Raw genomic sequence first — 7,070 nt, forward strand, 5'->3', positions numbered from 1 at the left:
AGTTAGTTAGTAAAGTGCAACCAACCCATGTGCAAGACATGTGAAGAAGTTGCTTAAGGAGGGGACCACCCTAACCGAATTTGGTTAGGGTAGTTAGGGGGAAAACGTGCATAAGGGACCACTACATGTGGGGCCTAACCCCCCTACTAATTCTAGAATCTAACCTAATGACCTAAGTAACTAAATAAACAAGGACTAACCTAATTGGACCCATTAGTGAACCCGACAACCTAGGACCAAAACCGGATTGACACTAACCTAGTACTAGTTAAAGAGACAACCTAGTACCTAACCTAGGATGGTCCAAAAGGTTAGTTATGTTCCTAACAACTTAGGGGTACTTTATTAATTCCCCTATGTTACCTAATTAATAATTTACCAAATTAATTAATTAATTTAAAAGGGCTAAAACTGAAAATAAAAAGGGAATTTTCAGATTTCGGTTAAGACAAGAAAGGGACAACCTAGTACCTAACCTAGGATAGTCCAAAGAGTTAGTTAAGATCATAACGACTTAAGTGTACATTACTAATTACCCTAGGATACTTAATTAATTAATTTAGAAACTTAATTAATTAATTTAAAGGGGGAAAACCGAAATCACAAAGCAATATCCAGATTTCGGTTAAAGCAAGAAAAAGATAACCTAGTACCTAACCTAGGATGGTTCAAAGGATTAGTTATGGTTATAAAGACTTACGGGTACTTTATTAATTATCCTATTTAATTTAATTTATTAAATTAGCCTTAAAATTATTTAAATTAAAGGGGTCGAATCGAAATTCTTAAACTAACCTAGTACAACTCAAGAAACATCCTAGTACTTAACCTAGGATGGTCCAAAAGGGTTAATTTTTGTTCCAATGATTTAGGATCACTTTAATAGCTACCCTAGGTACATTAATTTAATTAAATTAGACTTCTAATTAATTAATTTAAAGGGGCAAAACGAATTCTTAGGAAAAATTTCAGATTTTAACAAGTATTGTGTTTTCCTAGTTCTAGTCAATCTAGGAGGGGCTTTTTAGTAATTAGTTGATTAATTTATTTAATTAACTTATTAAAACCTAATTTTAATGATTCAATATTATTTCTTAAACCTAAAAATCACTTTTGAACTCATAGAGAAAAAGGACGCAAAAACAGTAGGCAACGAACGCAAGAAAAAGGCAGAAAATTTATCGATTTCTCTAGGGCGATTCAAAGTTTCTTCAAGGTTTCATTCAAGGTGGTGTTAATTTATTAAGTTCTACATAATCCATGGGTTTATATCCTGTACTTATTTATCCAAGAGAACTTTCTTTCCAATGATTCAAAGATCTTGAAAACTAGGGTTGTTCCCGTGTTCTCGTCGAACTCCTTTGTTTCTACTATCATTTTCGATTCCATGTTCAATAAATTAGATATCATGTTGTTGGTATGTGGTGCTGGCTGATCTTATGTGTAATGTTCTTGAACTATGATTTTCAATTAACCTATGAAGTTGTGATCATATAAAGTTAAGTGCTTAAAATGTGAATTATGAATCGACAATGTGTTAGTTACACCCGTAATTGTTTTAAGTGTCGATGTGCTTGTCCAAATGTTGCATTGAAGTTATTGTGACGTTATGAAGGTGTTAAATTCATCAAATATTAATATTATGCCGTACAATATGTCTTAAAAACGTTATCCTAAAGTCATGGACCAAAATTGGTTAAGAGAATGATATTGTGTAAGATGTGTCCGAAACTATTATGTATGAAGATGATTACGGTTTGTTGTGTATACCTAATGTTAATGTGACTTGTTGATGATGTTGTGTTCGTTAAATGATCATATTATGTTATTCAAGTTGTTTGAAAACGTTATGCCTAAAGTTATGTTATAAGGTTGGCTAAAAAGTTCTCCATGAAATCATAATTTGTGTGATTGTTTGGATTATGCCAATAAAATGTCTAACAATACATTGTCCAAAAGGGATGCATGCAAATGGCTATAATATTATGTCAAATAATTAAAAGATTGGCTAATGAATAATATACATATCCAACCAATTATGAAAGAATGTAAAATTGGCCTATGCCAACAAAGATGGTTATGTAATATATACCCAAATGTTAATGCCAATACTAATCATATGTCAATCTTGTGTAGTAAGAGTATCAAATATATTATAATCACTTCTAAAGTAATTCAATGATTCAATAAACAAGCGCATGCCACTCATTGGGACAACTCCCAACATGCTCTAAAAGAATGACATATGGACTCATGAAACTCATTGAATGAAGTGCTCATCGTTCATAAACGATGATATGAATCTACTACACTAACGTAAGTAAGTAACGTGAGTTATAACATAATTAAAGGGGTCTAAAGTAAGTAAGTGACCAGATTGGGGTGTTAAAGAAAGTGATACAAGTTTCACTTACACCTAAGCTACTATGTTAAAAGAATACTCACGTATGAAAGTGTAAGAATGTGTGACCCAGTCTCATTAACACCAAAGGATGATATGTAAGAAAAATTAACATTTCATCAATTTAAAGTAAGGATGATCAGTCATCAATAGAGTAAGTAAATCTCAATCTAGAAGCAAGCCTCCATAATGCTTGAGTAAACACTAGAAGGTAAAGAAGAAATGAACATTCACGTAATGAGGTGAGTAATTATGTTAATCTATGATGCTAATGAAAATGGTGACAACATGATAAGAGGCTAAGATGAATGGTGAGACAAGACTCAACCAAGCTTAAGTAAATGTCACTAAAAGTACTCACCTAAGAGAGTGTTGAATATCAAGAGACAATTCTCAATCAATCTCTATATGTAAGTGTAAGGACAATTCACACTTAATACTAATGATGAGATGAGAAATCATCTAATGAGAAATGATGACCTCATGCTAGAAGCCAGCTTCCATGATGTATTAGTTTAATGTAATGGAACTTTATACTGAGCACCAATAGGCTAGCTATGAGCGGTGATGACTTCCTTTGGAAAGGACGGAGGTTCACGTAACTCTCATGAGATGAGACTTTCTGGCATGCCGGGTATGGTATCCTTATATCTCCTAGTATTTGAACATATACTGCCAATATAGGGATCTAGCAGGGTTCGACTCTCTATATACGCTAGCATGTTCGGGTCACTTTGGTCGGCGATTCCACCTCTTTTTGGTGTGGGGCATACACTGGATTTCATGATGCTCACATGATCTATGTCGGTTAAGATTAAAGTTCCCAGAGAAATAATGAGGCCAGCCTCAAAGTATGAAAGATAATGAAATGAACGATACCAAAGGTGTTTGTGCAAGACAATCGGGAAGTGAAATCAGATTCAAATAATGACATTAGGTCATTCTTGGTCATTGCACTTCATGATCCCGATGAGAGTCTTAACTTCATCCTAGGTATAGTTGGTGCTTACATCAACATACGAATGAATGAAATGAATAATGTGAAGTACGACTGAACGAATTAAGCAGGCTCTGTGTTTGCTAAAGAAGGCCCTCGGGTTGAGGTCCCTTATGTTGGGCCCTCACTTGAGATGTCTTATGCTACATCAATGATTCAAAAGTCTTGTGTTTAACATAAAAGTAATGAAATCAATGTCATGATCAATAGAGAAGTGCTTATGAAAGGTAATGAATACTTAGTGTAAAGAATGACTCACTATGAGGTAGGGAAATCATTCCTTTGTCCTTGGATTACTTACATCGATTCATTGTGGGTATGGGAATACAATGAATCATTGTACTTTTAAGTAAAACATAGGACCAAAAGAATTATTTAATTACACAACAAGAAGAAGAAAAAGACTGAAAAATAATCTAAGTGACAAAGAGGAGCTCTCGGCCTAAGAGGATCCAAAATCTCAAATCTTCGCCCGAGTTGTTCTAAAATTATGTTGATGATACTAATGTTTGGCAATCATATAGAAAATGAGTTATGTGCTTTGAATGCATTAAAATACATCATATTCATACCTCAATTCACAACTAACAATTTAGGAATATGTGTGCATACACCCATACTTAGCACAAGTGGTGTACTAACCCCTACTATTTACTATTTTATAGATGCAGGTTAAGGGACATATTGACGACTCTTGCAATGGTTTGGACATCAGCGTTTCTCCAGACCATTTGGTAGGTCCTCTTGATTTCGAGGATGCTAGAATTTTAGTCTAGCCTTTAGTTTTAGACAAAGCTAGTGGATGTTGTCCCTAGCATTTCTTTCGTACTTTTATTTCGATGCTTTTGTAACAAGGTCGTGTTTGGCAAACCTATTTATGACATATTCTTATTTTGTTTTGAATTGATTCTTATGGTAGATGGTTGTTACTTTTTCCCCTCTTCCTTACCGGTAGGGCAATCTTCTCTTATGGCCTTCACCCCCCGCCCGGAAATAGAGAACCAAGCCCCTTTCTGATCCATCATTTCTGCAAGCAGGGAGGATCCAGAGCGTTGAGCTTAGTATATGATGAATTCATGAAATAACTATATGAAGTCTATGTATACTTCATAGGTTTAAAAGTTTTGAATTTTCCGCTAAAATTAACCATATGAATTTGATGAATGCAAGCTGAGGCTTGTCTGCGACCTCTAAGAGGTTAATGACGCCGATTGCAATTCGAATTCCAGAATCCGGGTTGTGACAATATTTCACTAATTATTGATGGATTGGTCTAGTTTGTAGTAGATGGCCTTTTCCCCTTAACCCTGGGTTATGAACTTGAATTTAAATATCTAGTATTGAAGTAATTGTTTGGGTTAATGTGTGAATTATTGTTCTATGATGTTATTCTGCCAATTTATGAATAGATTGAGATGAATTGTAGTCCTACCATGCTAGTTCTTAAGTAATTGATCTAGGTTGTGAAGTAGATATGAAATTTATATAAGTCTATGATTCTAGGCTATGAACTAGTGATGAGTTGTTGCATAATGATTAAATTGTCCTTGTTATTATGTTGATTATTATTGTGTGATGATATTACACCAATTGTTGGGTTGTGTTGAGGATTGATGGTAACACCTTGATGATGGCATGGTGAAGGAGATTGTGTAAGTCTTGTGATCTCTATTCCTTACTATAATTATGATTACTTGTGATTAAGTGATGGTGTTGTATTGAAGTATATATTATATTAAGATTGATAGGGTTGGTATGATGTTGAATTGAAATGTCTTGAACTATGGATTGTGAGGTGTTGGCTAAGATGTAATTGTTATAAGAATGGTGATAACTTACTAATGTGCATTATGATGTGACTATGTAAATGTTCTGACCTCACTTATATGAATTGTAATGAAAATACAATACTCATAAAATTCTTACTGAGATATGATGATGATGATTATACAAGGGATAGACACTATGACATACATTAAGCTATGATGATTAATAAATACATTAAAGACATTTTAAAAAGGGACTATGCTTAGCACCGACTAAACTAGTGTGAGGAGTGTCCCTTACCACATAAGGAAGGTAGGATCACTAACGTACTCATGAGATTGGATACTATAATGTATGTATCATAAAGAGGGTCCCAACTATATCTCCTAGTTCTTGAATTATGTTGCCCCCATAGGAATACTAGCTAGTTGATCCACGTAGTTTCTATGTTCATGTTTTGGTACTACATTGGCAAGTATCCGCCTTCCTTCGGTGTAGGGTTTATGAATCCGGATTCCACATTAGTTCATGTGGTCTATATCGATTAAGTCAAGATGTTTCCAAAAGAAAAAAAATGAACTAAATGAACAAACTCTAACTAGGATGACCAAAGAGGTTCAACTTAGTCTAGGTAGGGGTATGGGACTCTACTTAAATATTGCACTAGTTAGCCTTGAGGGAAGTCTTAGGAGGATTTTCTTACATATATATATGCTTATAATGGTACATGGTATGTATATCATGATCATGCACATTGAGGATACTATATGATGATTGGTTTCACTTATGAACATGTGTTTTGTCTCCACACTTGAAGTATGATAATATGTATTCTAAATGTTATACTATGTGAAGTTGGACATTGGTTATGATTCTTGTTGGTTTACTGGACTTATGGGACTTTGCTTGATCATTGCACTAGTTGAATTAATGAGGGTTCATGGGTAATTGTCTTGCTTTGGTTATGGCGTATTGAACTCTTATACATGCTTGCTATTGTTTTAGCTTGATGCTAGAGTTGTATTGATTGTGTGCTCAATTATGTGATATGCATGTTGGCTTGACTAGACTTAGTATTGTTGGTCTTGTGATGTACATGATATTGACTTAATGAATATGTCTTATTGATTGGTATGGTCTTCTTGAATGTGCATAAGGTATTTCAAAGTAAATTGCATGCTTTAATGAAATTCCCTTTTCTAGCATGATTTTTTGATATGTGTGCATATGGTCTCATACTTAGAAAAACTGGTGTACTAACCCAATTTTCTCCATTTTCCTCAACATTTTATTAGGTCCGGTCATTGAAGGGATTTTGGGACAACATTGAAGGAAGACTTGGAATTCTCACTCATTCAAGTTGAGTAGGTCCTCACTTTTTGAGGGCATTGCCACTATCAAGCTTTTGATGTTGTTCTAGTTATAAGACTTCTAGTTCTTTCCTTTTCTTTGAGTACTAAACATTTTAAAGCCTATATGTGGCTTTATTATGTTGATATATGGGGTATGCCCAATTGATATACTCTTGTTTTAGATGGTTATGAGATGAGACATTGGGTTTTAAGACTATGTTATATTTTATATTTCTACGCGCAATAAAAGTTAAAAACTATGTAATCTTCCTATATGAAGGGTCTGTGTATACTCGATATGATTAAATTATGTGTTTGCAAGAAGTCTATGTAAACCTCAATATAGATATGAAAAGTTTTAAATTTTCCGCAACCTATGAATGTAATAATGTAAGCTAAGAGGCTAGTCTTAGTCCTTCAAGAGGACGACGACGTCGGTTACGTCTACAGTGTGCTCCGCGGATGTGACAAAGTTGGTATCAGAGTATGAGGTTGAATATCTTTAGAGTTGATGTCTCACTTAACCACGTCTATGTATATTCTTATTCTTAAT

Source organism: Solanum pennellii, chromosome 1 (genome assembly GCF_001406875.1).
Source record: "Solanum pennellii chromosome 1, SPENNV200".
NCBI lineage: Eukaryota > Viridiplantae > Streptophyta > Magnoliopsida > Solanales > Solanaceae > Solanum > Solanum pennellii.